This window comes from Fukomys damarensis, unplaced genomic scaffold, assembly GCF_012274545.1.
Source record: "Fukomys damarensis isolate Sample0158 unplaced genomic scaffold, DMR_v1.0_HiC HiC_scaffold_15, whole genome shotgun sequence".
NCBI lineage: Eukaryota > Metazoa > Chordata > Mammalia > Rodentia > Bathyergidae > Fukomys > Fukomys damarensis.
In genome coordinates, this window is record NW_022900927.1 from 63,682,492 (window position 1) to 63,693,985 (window position 11,494).

The window sequence follows — 11,494 nt, forward strand, 5'->3', positions numbered from 1 at the left end:
CCCAGGGAAGTCCCGCCCCCTCCCTCCTCCACGCCCCCCCAGCCAACGCAGGTCAACCGGAAGTGTGGCGGCCTCGCTTCCGGCCGTCGCGCCCCCTCGCAGGGAGCCCGAACCCTTTTATAAGGTGCCCGAGTGAGGGGGTTCTGTGCGCGAGGAGTCCTCAGGGCTTGTGCCAGTCCGTGCCTAGAAAGCAAAGAAAGGGGAACTCGAGGGTGGCAAGATAGGATTTTATCTGCTTGTGGCTGCTCAGAAAGCCACTAAGGGGAAGGAGATAAAAGGAACAGATTTGCTGTGACTGTCAACCACCCACTTTTTTTAGGTACTGGGGAGCCCTGAGCTACACCCTTCGTCTTTTGTGTCCTTGTTTCTTTCCTCTCTCTGTCTCCCTCCATCTCCCTCTTCCCCCACCTCTCCTCCTCTCTTTCCCTTGATTCTGAGACTGGGTCTCCCCGAGTTTTCCGAGCTAGCCTCGAACTCGCGGTCCTCCTGCGTCAGCCTTCGGCGTAATTGGGATTACACACATGCACCGCCGTCAGGCTCTCACGCCTACTGTGAAGGGAAGGACAGCCCTACGCTTCTCACACCGGTTTTACTAGATAAATGTCGATTCCGGTGAGAAGCTCTGAGAAGGGAGGTCTTTTAAATCTGGAAGAAAACTGGATAGCTCTGCATCGTGCATGACATTCAGAAACAATCGGTTTGGAAATCGCAGCTATTTGATTTGAACTATGATAATCAGATCCCACCCTCCTAGCCTTTTTTTTTTTTTTTTCATTTTGGAGAATTTTATGATTCCATTTGTAGAAGTGGAATGGAGAGATAATCTAGTTCACTGTTGTCATTTAAAGATGAGAAAATGGATCCCAGTGAAGGAAATGATTTGGTCAGCATCATACAAGGGGAGAAGAGATGGGAAGGGATTGGAAGATGGCTCAGGGAAGGTGACTTTTTTTTTTTTTTATGTCAAAGGCAAGGGTCTCTGGAATTCCTTCTTAGGAATCAGTAGTTTTGTGCAATAGAATACATCACCAAAACCAACATGAAGAATAGATACTACACAAATCATATATTCTGCAGAAACCACCTAGATATGTCCAGAGAACCTGCCATACAAACACTTCTGAAAATCGGCTAGTGCCCACCTTCCCTGAGCTTGTTTTGTTTTGAGACAGGATCTCACTGTGTAGTTGAGACTGATCTGGAACTCACTATGTAGCCCAGGCTGGTCTCAAACTCACAGGGATCCTCCTGCCTCAGCCTCCTGAGTGCTGCGATTACAGGAGTGCACCACTACACCCGGCTTTTCCATGAGCTATTGTATGGCTCCCATTTATCATCATTTTCCACAACATACTTCTTTTAAGTAGAATCTTACTCCTACTATGTTGCTTCCTGTTCCTCATTCTGCCAAGTACCATTCAGTTAATTTCTCTTCATGCAATATTCTACTCTCTCTGGACCAAAGTCCTCTTCCCCAAGGCCAGACTCGAACTCTTCCTTCCCCGTGATTGTACGACTGATCCAAGGATATGACTGTACCAAGGGAAGAGAGTTGCACACATTTTCATTTCCAAACACATTGAGAGGAGACAGCACCTTCTAGAACCCTTGGAGGGATTCTTTATTGCCTTAGGAGTCTTCATATTTTTCAAGAACCACCTCATATTCTAATTAAAACTACATTTCCTCAAGCACCAATATTCAAAACAGTTGAACCCATGTTGTTCCACTATTTTGCTTGAAACTACGTATTTCATTATTTGTCTCCATTTTATTATTACATTACGAGCTACATAGCCTTCATGCAATTTCTAAGCACTTAAGTACCATTTATAACATTGTTTCTGTGGGAAACTAGATCCCACAAATGCAAAACAAGTTACAAAATCAAATCTGAAATATAACACATTTATAAATCTTTTCACTTATTTCATTAATCCATCCCATCATTCATGCATTCATGTAACAGATCTAGGCTGCTGTGTCTCCTTTACTTTGCTGACTTTACTGGTATTATGGACCACATAAGACAAATGAAACATTTTAAAAGTTTCATTGAAAAAAATATCTCTCCTAGGAAAGCACGGCGAGGGTGAACATGAGACATCCAGCCCCTGTGTCTGAAACACAAGGTCGGGGGCCGGAAGTGCAAAGGCCCGGATCTCGTGTTTGGAGGGTGGAGGGCTGTGGCCTCTGCGCTCCGAGGAACTGTGACCTTCCTCCCACCGAATCACGGAAGGAAGGGCGGGCAGTGAGACACAAAAATGTACCCGGAGGGCCAGGTCAAAGTAGGACTGGGACTTGGAGAGTAAGAGGGAGAGGCAGGAAGGACTATGCCCAGCTGGGGAGGTGCACAGGGGCGCGTGGGGAAGAACACGCACTGGGGTTCTTTCCGCTGCCTCCACTGCCGAGCCCAGCCGCAACATGGGAACCCCAGGTTAGTGTGACTCTGTGCGTGTGTGCACCTTCGTGTATGCCTCCAAAGCCTTCCATTCGCTTATGTACTGCCGTTGCGGTTCAGATCAAGACTGACCCCCAAAACTCTCACGGGCAGGGCTTTGTTTTTTTTGTTTTGTTTTGTTTTTTGAGACAGGGTCTCACTATGTAGTTGAGACTGACCTGGAACTCACTGTGTAGCCCAGGCTGGTCTCGAACTCACAGCGATCCTCCTAACGGGCAGGGCTTTTGGAAGGAGCCTGGATCCTGTGGCTTGTAGCTGCCTGGCCATTACGAGGCGGGGCCTAGTTAGAGGCTGTTCACTTGGGGCGGGGCCTGGAAGGGTCCAGCTCCTTTCCTGGCTCCTCCTTTCTCTCTCTCTCTCTGCTTCTTGGCTGCCTTGATGTGAGCAGCTCTCCTCCACTCAGGCCCTGCAACCACGATATTTTTTTTTTTTAACCACAGTATTTCTGCCTTAGAGCCAGTCAGCTGTGCAAGGACCAAGATTCTGAAACTGTGAGCCAAAATCAACCTCTAAATTGTGAGTGTTGGATATTATGTCTTAAAGATGAAGAAAGTGACTAAGACACCCCCTCCTTCAAGCAAAATCAATCTTCCAATCCTTCAGGATGCTTCTGTAGCTCTTGGCTAGCTCCTTCTAGAACAACACTCCTTGTATTTGTTCTCACACTAGAGTGGGCAGGAGTCTTGTCTTATCCATGGCTATAACTAGCCCCTCACACGCTACCTTACACATTGCCCTGGAAATTCTTCCTAAGACACAACGTATGTTATTGTAACTTAGAAGTGGTTAGCATCGCAGCATTTAAAAAGTATTTCCACTTAATACCACAGTGCTGTGAACATTTGCAGTTACTCACTCGCTGTTCAGCACCTACTATTCGCTGGTCTCTTCGAGATGCTGGGGATGTAACTTGAAGCAAAGAGAAGTCTGTGCTCTAATGCAGTGCACATTGGAATGGAGGTGACAACAGTAAAGAAATGCAGACTGATAAGCACCTGATGACGCTTGGCAAATGAATAGAGGATGGTGGGTAGTGGGGTGAGCAGGAAGGGTCCTCTGAGGTGGCCAACATTTGGGCAGAGATTTGAATAAAGTAAGTAAACAAGCCCAGCTGAGGGAAGAGCAAGTGCTAAGGCCCTGAGGCATGTTCAGTAGCTTGAGGATGAGCAGAAAGGCCAGTGCGGCTGGTGCAGAGTAAGCAAGGAATGGGAGAAGCAGAGGTTGGAAAGATTCCAGCCACCAGGTCACAGAGGATTGAGGGTTTAGTCTGAAGTATGTCATCGCAGAGGACCTTGACTCCACTGAAGGACTTTGGATGGTGTTTTGGCTATGGCAGGAAGTCGTTCCAAACGCGGTAACCAAGTGAGCAGTTGGCCAGTTCTGATTTGCATTTTAAAGGACCTTCTCCTGGCTTTAAGGAGAATACTGCAATCATTCAGGCAAGAGATTGTGAGGTCTGGATCAAGACTAGGGCTGTGGTGGTTAGGCAAGAGATAGCTAAGCAAAAGACTAAGAGAGAGCAGAATGCCTGCCTTACAGCTGCTTTTGGGGTCAGATCCACCTTCTGAGTTAAATATTAGCCCAGGACCAGGATATCCGGGTCTAAACACATTGGGAAAAGGTAACCAGGTAACAGCTTATGCATAATGAGTCTCTGGGCAAGTGGCCAGCTGTGTTCTGCAACCCTTGGCAACTTTAAGCCTAATTACCATGTCATTGACCATTCCGACTATTTAGTACTGCCCCTCAGTGCTGTGAGCTCCTCCTGTGGAGTGAATCTTGTCTTTTCTCTTTCAAATAAACCATTGGTCCTGCTGTTACTCTTGGGTGTCCTGCTCATTTCTTTGTTCAGACATTAGGAGCCTAACAATAGTAGAAATGGTTAGAAGGGGCTGAAATCTGGTTGAGGTCTAAAGGTAGACTGGATTTAGGGTGTAAGGGAAATGGAGACAGCAGCTGGTAAATGGCCCTGCGGTTGTATTGAGGTGGGAAGCTCTGGGGGAGGTGACATCAACCACTTCATTTGGGGCAGTGCATTTGCGATGCCTTCCAGACACCCATGCAGGTGCTGTGCGGGGACTTGGACGCACTTCCCTGGATCTAGGGAAGAGATGGGGCCAGTGGTTTAAACCTGAGCGTCCACACGTGGGTGGCATTAAACCGTGAGAGGGTATCGGGTCTCTTAGGATTGAATGCAGAGAGGAAGGAGGGGAGGGTGGGAGACTGAATCTCAACCGAGATTCTGCTGTCAACAAGGAGCAAGATGAGGATGCTAGCGGACAGTCCCAGAATCCCCCAAATGGGAAACACCATCACACAGGCCAAGCAAGGAAAGTGCTTCAAAAGAATTGATCCACAACGCCACAGGCAGCTAAAAGATCAAGAGTAAGGATTGGGGATTGACCTTTAACCTTTGGCGTTGGGCAGGTTATTGGTGAACTTGGTAGGAAACTGCTTTATTATTTGCTCTTTATTGGTAAGAGAACAGCTGTACTGGAAAGCACGAGGCTGTGCTCAAGGGCAATGGTGGGAAAACAGCGGAACAGGAACTTTCTTCTTTCCAGTGCTGGGAATCAAATCCAGAGCCTTCACTCTGAGCTGCATTGTATTAAGTTTTCGTGTTGAGACAGGATCTTGCTAAGTCACTAAATTGCCCAGGATGGGCTCAAATTTGTAATCTTACTACTTCAGCTTCCAGAGTATTGGAATTACAGGTGTGTAGCAGCAAACCTCTTTAACAGGTTTCCCAGCAAAGGGGGATAGCAGAGGGGTCATAACTGCAAGGATGATGAGGAGAGGGAAGTTCATGGTTTATGTGCTTGTCTCAGCTAGGAGACCTTGCAGACTTCAAGCAAGTCACTCAACCTTTCTGAGTCTCAGCTTAATCTGCTAGGGTTGAGAAAGCCAAGGCCAATCACAAGCTGGCCCATGGGCTCTTACCCATGTGCCCGGTATTAAGGAGGACTTTTCAGCTGCAGAAGACAGGAACCCAACTCCTTTCATGTTTTTAAAGAGAACCAAGGAGATGTGAAGGATAAGGAGACTCTGGTTCTTAGAGTTTCTACACCACTGAGAATGAGCCAGTGGTGTTGGGGGACAGTGGAACATGTGGGAGAGCCAAGTAGCCAGAGTCCCTGAGCAGAGAAAACAAGTCAGACCTAAGTCCCAGGGGAGGGGGATGGCCTCAGACAGAAGCAGGGGTGGTGCATTCTGAGGGACCCGTGACAGAGAGGAGATTAGACCAGAGAGGATGGAAGATGGAATTCTTTTCTGTGGCTTTTCTTGTTGTCAGGAAGAGAAAAGTGAGGCCATCAGCCCAGAGCAACAATGCTCAGAGGTCAGTGGCCCACAGTGGTGCAGAGTGGTTGTCAAAGGCATGATTGTTCCCACCTCTACCTCCAACCTCAGTGATGCAGGCTGTGTCCTGCCTGTGCTTTGCTTCTGGGCTGTGGAAGCAGAGAGGGGAAACTGAAGGCCACCAGGGCAGGATGGTGTCCTTCAGGGCTGAGAGGCCAGCACGGGAATCAAGGAAAGAGGGGACGAGCAGTTCTGGTGCTGGTCTTGCGATGGAGAACAGTCTTCGACTGTTGCTAAGGGCAAAGGTGACTCAGTTACTCTTGCTTAAACTCCTCGGTGATGACAATCACAGGTACTTATGAGCTATTGCTGTGTGCCTCCTTACTGTACCACGTGAAGGCCACCACTTGCATGGGTGTGTGCCAACAAAATTCACATGTTGAAATGTAGTCCCCACATGACAGGACTAATAAGTGGGACCTCCAGGGGGGATAGGTCATCTCCATAAGGCAGAGCCCCCATGAATGGGATCAGAATCTGTGAAAGGGATGAGGGAACCTGTTTGTCCTTTGTCACCTGCCATATGTGGATTCGGTGAGTGGGTTCCGTCTGTGGGGAGCAGACACTGAACCTGGTACCTTGAGCTTGGACTTCTGGGCCAACCACTGGAGTGTGGGAAGCAGTACTGGCCTACCGGAAGTGTTTGTTACATCAGCCTGGACAGACTACACAGCGGTCCCCTAAAGTCCCGCCCAGAGCCTCTTCCGCCATTTGCCGTGAGACGCCCTATTTCAGAGATGAAGAAGCAGAGTCGTGGAGGCCTGAAGGACTTGCCCACGGTCATCTCACCTCAGAGTCGGGGTCCACCCGAGACAGTCTGTCCCCAGCCTCTCTGCGGCCTTGTTCCTCCTCGGGGTTGGCACCATCCCCGCTGAGTCCCTCTGTCCTGCCAGGAGGATTTACCCGGTGCGCCTCTCCTCGAGTCCCAATGTCCAGGTCTCAGGATCCTCTCACCCATGCATCCTCCAAAGCTTAAATGTCACTTCTGCAGCCAGTAAGGGTCAAGCAGAGCTCAGAGATGGAGCCGACCCTCTTACTCCACACTGGTGAGCTCTGGAGCCCAACGGAGGGAAGCAGAGGCGACTTCCGGCCTCTGCAGCAGCTTCTGGTCTTCAAAGGAGCTTCCGGTCTCCACAGCAACTTCCGGGCTCCACAGGAGCTTCTGGTCCACAATGGAGGCTGCCAAGAGTGAAGCGTTCTGACAGGGTCGGTGCCCAGGGCCCAAGGAGCGCAGGGCAGAGGAGGCACAGGCCTCGGTGGCATCTCTGGGGATCAGAATGGGACAGCGGAGGAGGGAGGCAGCCACCATCCGTCAGGCCTTATCTTGCTTGGAGCCGCTGCCACATGGAACTGTGGCCCTGCATGCTGCAAATTGATGAGTCATTGTGAAAGCAAATAAAACACATGCTACTAAGAATTACATATTTAATGTACTTTCTCCAAATCATTTGAGCAATAGTCCAAGAAGTAAAATTTTTCCTAGAATCAGTTTAACAAGAGGTTCAGTGTAGCCTGGTCACCTTGCCAGCAAAAGCTAAGGTTATGTTCACTCCAATGCCTCTCTGGAACAGTCACTGACATTTCTCAATACAGGTGACAAACCCTTCATAAATACAAGTGAGAGCCAGGAGAGGCAGCAGGTGCCTATAATTCCAGCGTTCTGGGAGGCTGAGGCAGGAGGATGTAAGTCTAAGCCTAGCTTGGGCAATTTAGTAACTTAGTGAGATCTTGTCTCAAAAAAAAAAAATAAATAAAAATAAATAAAAAAGGCTGGGGATGGAGCTCAGTGTGAAGGCCCTGGCTTCAATCCCTAGTACCACCACCACACACACACACACACACACACACACACACACACACACACAAAGTATTGTTTCTTACTAATTAAAAATTTTATATACTCATGATAAAGAAAATATATGATATTGAAAATAATTAAGAATAGGTTATATTAAGAATTCCCAACACCTTTGAAGGATTTTGGCCATCAAATCTTGAAGATTATATTGGGTGGAGTTTAAAAACACTAGCGAGTCATGCAGGACAATTAAGACCTTCTCCAAGTATTGTAGGTCAGCTTTTCCTGTCCTCTCTCCATCCACCTGAGGGACTGACACATGATTTATTGGTGCTTATGCCATTGTCATATTCATATATATGACCATCTCTCTAGACTCAACTGTGAGTCCCCAAAGTGTAAGGTCTTTATGGCACATATCTATTTATTTAGCACTGAGCAAAATGGACCTCGTTTAAATTGGCTTTCAGTAAAGATTTGCTCAGTAAGTGAAGAAATCCAGTATCTGTTAGCGTTAGATTTGGCTATCTAGCTATTAAGAGAGAAAATAATAGTATTCTTTTTTATTATTTTTTTCCTCATTGAGTTTATTGGTACATTTTAGGTATACAGTACAGTTACATTCATCAATGGGATCTTGTACCTTTACACGATAGGTCTTGGTTCTCATTTTTTTCCCCTTGTCCCTGCCCTCCCTTCATCCCCTCCTCCCCTTCCCCTTTACAAACATTTTATTTCCATTTTTTCATTTTCTCATATTTTTTCCTTTTCCCTTATTAGGTTCCCCCTACCCTTCCCACTTTCTCTACATGTTTAGCCCCTATCTTCCTATTTCACACTGTCAATTATATCATTAGGATCTTATGTACTATTATATTTTATTCACCCTAAAGAAACTATTCTGTATTTACACACGTGCAACTTGTTTATTTCACTTAGGAGTATATCCTCAATATGTATGCATTTTCCTATGAATGAATCTAATTTCTCATTCTTTATGGCTGAGTAATATTCCATTTTATAGAAAAACCACATCTTCTTTATCCAGTCTCCAACTGATGGGCAAATGGACTGTTTCCAAGATTTAGCTATTACAAACTGCCGTTATAAACATTGGTGTGCATATATCTCTGTGATATGATTCTTTTAATTCTTTTGGAAAGATACCCAGCAGAGGGATGGCTGGGTCAAATGGAACCTCTAGTCCCAGCTCTTTGAGGTATCTCCATATTGATTTCCATAGTGGTTACACCAGTCTGCACTCCCACCAACAATGGAGAAGGGTTCCTTTCTCCCCACAACCCAGCCAACATCTGTTATTGTTTAATTTCTTGATAGCAGCTGTTCTTTGTGGGGTGAGGTGGAATCTCAGTGTTGTTTCCATCTGCATCTCTCGAATGACCAGTGATTTGAAACTGTACTACAAAGCCACTGTGATAAAAACAGCATGGTACTGGCAAAGAAACAGATCTGAGGATCAGTGGAACAGATTGTAAGACACAAAAACAAATCCAGATGTATTCAGCTATGTCATCTTTGACAAAGGAGCTGACTATCCTCAGTGGAGGAAAGATAGCCTCTTTAATAAATGGTGTTGGAAAAACTGGATCTCAATCTGCCAAAGATTAAAAACTGGAGCCTTATCTTTCACCATGCACTAAATTAAAATCCAAGTGGATTAAAGATCTAAATATTAAAACAGAAACACTAAACTTGCTGGAAGATAAGTTAAGCAGAACTCTTGAAGACATTGGCATAGGAAAAGATTTTATGAACAAATCCTCAGAAGCACGGGAACTAGCAGAAAGAATCAACAACTGGGATCTCATCTTATTAAAAAGCTTCTGCACTGCAAAAGAAACCATCAACAGAACAAGAGGCCACCTACAAAGAGGGAAAAAAATTTTACCAGCTGCTCCTCAAAGGACTATTATCTAGAATATATAAAGAATTCAAAATAATCAGCCCCCCCAAATATAAAGACCCAATTCAAAAATGGGCATCTGAAATGAATAGACATTTCTCAGACAAAGAAGTGAAAACAGCAAGTAAATATATGAAATCATAGTATTTAAAGCATGACAGACCCTTATTTTTTATTTCACTGTGAAGAGATGTAGAAGTAATCCGCCCAGGGCTAGCATGGCCCTGCACAACACCAACCACAGATTTCTTCTCTTCCATTCTTTTGCTTCCTTTCCTAAAGTCACTCCATGGCCCAAAATGGCTGCTAGCCCTCCAGTCATTAAGTCAACATTACAACTAGCAGGGTGGTACTATGAACCCATAATAATCAAGAGTGATACTATGACACACCCAGATAGTGAGATACCTTGTTTGTCATATAAGAGCAGCCATGTCATAAGCCTGTGTGTGCGACTTATTTCACTTAACATCATGGTCTCAAGGTGCATCCATTTGCCTACAAATGACTCAAGTGTATCCTTCATGGCAGAGTAGTGTTCCATGTGAAATACCACACTCTTTACCACTGATTGGTTGGTGGGGATATAGGCTTCTTGCAACATTTAGCTATTATGAATTGTGCTGCTATAAATAAGGGTGCGCATGTATCATGGTGTATTTAACGCTTTCAGGAAGATACCTAGAAGAGGTATAGCTGGGCCAAATGGAATTTTCGGTTTTAGTGTTTGTGTTTTTTGGGTTTTTTTTTTTCCTGGTATCAGGAATTAAACTCAGGACCTTGCACTTGCCAGGCAGGCATGGCGGCACCATTGAGCTACATTCCCAGCCCCTTCTAGTTGTAGTGTTTCTGAGGAATCTCCATATTCATTTCCTTAGTGGTTATATCTGGGATTCTATTTTTGCAACAAAAAAAAAAGTCAGTGGTCTCTCCTGTGATCCTCTAAAACGAGTTAGTTAGGAACAATTCTCTCTAGAACCTTTGGGTGACAGAACAGACGGGAGAGACGGAGAAGGTAAAGGGTGAAGATGCTGGCCACTGGACAAAGCCCCCGACCTGAGGCGAGGCCGGGACTGCTGTTCTCAAGTCCTGGAGCCTTGGGCTCCGCTTTTTATCACCTCCTTGGGACTGTTGCTGGGAAATGACCTTCCCATTTGAACTCAGAAAACAAGGCAAAGTTTAGAAAAAGAATTCTTTAGTCACAATGTCACTGCATGTCCCGCAAGATGAGCGGCCAGGCCCTCTGCTACCAGGGACCCCTAAAGGGAGGCGAGCCTGGGAAGCGCTCTGGAGATCCCAGCCTGGCCCTCATCATTTCTGGTCATCAGGAAGTGTCGCGAGCCGGCGACGCAGAGCACTGTCCAGCAGTGTCTCAAACCTGAAAGAGCAGCGGGGTGGAGATGGGGCAGAGAGAAAGGAAGGACGCCAAGACAAGAGTCTGATCAAGGCGGCGTTTATTGCCGGCAAGCACCGGCCTTTTAAAGCAAAAAACCACAAACTATTATGGGATGGGTTTACCATAGTAACTGAAAGGTCACACAGGAAAAGAGCAAACAGGTTCGCCAAAACAACCCACCGTGAGTAGTAGTAACCCGGACAACCACACATCTAAAGGTCAGAGACAAGAAACTGTAACTTTTAGGAATTCCACAAAGGAAACACTCTACCTGCTAAGCTGGAGAAACTTAACACATATGGAGTTACTAGAGTTAACAATACTTACAACCAATACTCATGATCCCCACAATTCCTCCCTTTTTGTTTTAAAACTTTGGTTCCATAGCAAGAAGAAGCTTAAGAGAAAGTAAAGGCATGTCCGAGCCTGTCTTAGGTTGGGAAAAGCATTTGGCTGTCTTACCCGTCATTGGGGTCATCTGTCTTACAGGCCTATAACATGATGAAGATTTAACAGAAGCCCCTGTCTTAGGTTGATCAGTCAAACCTTTTCCTCTTA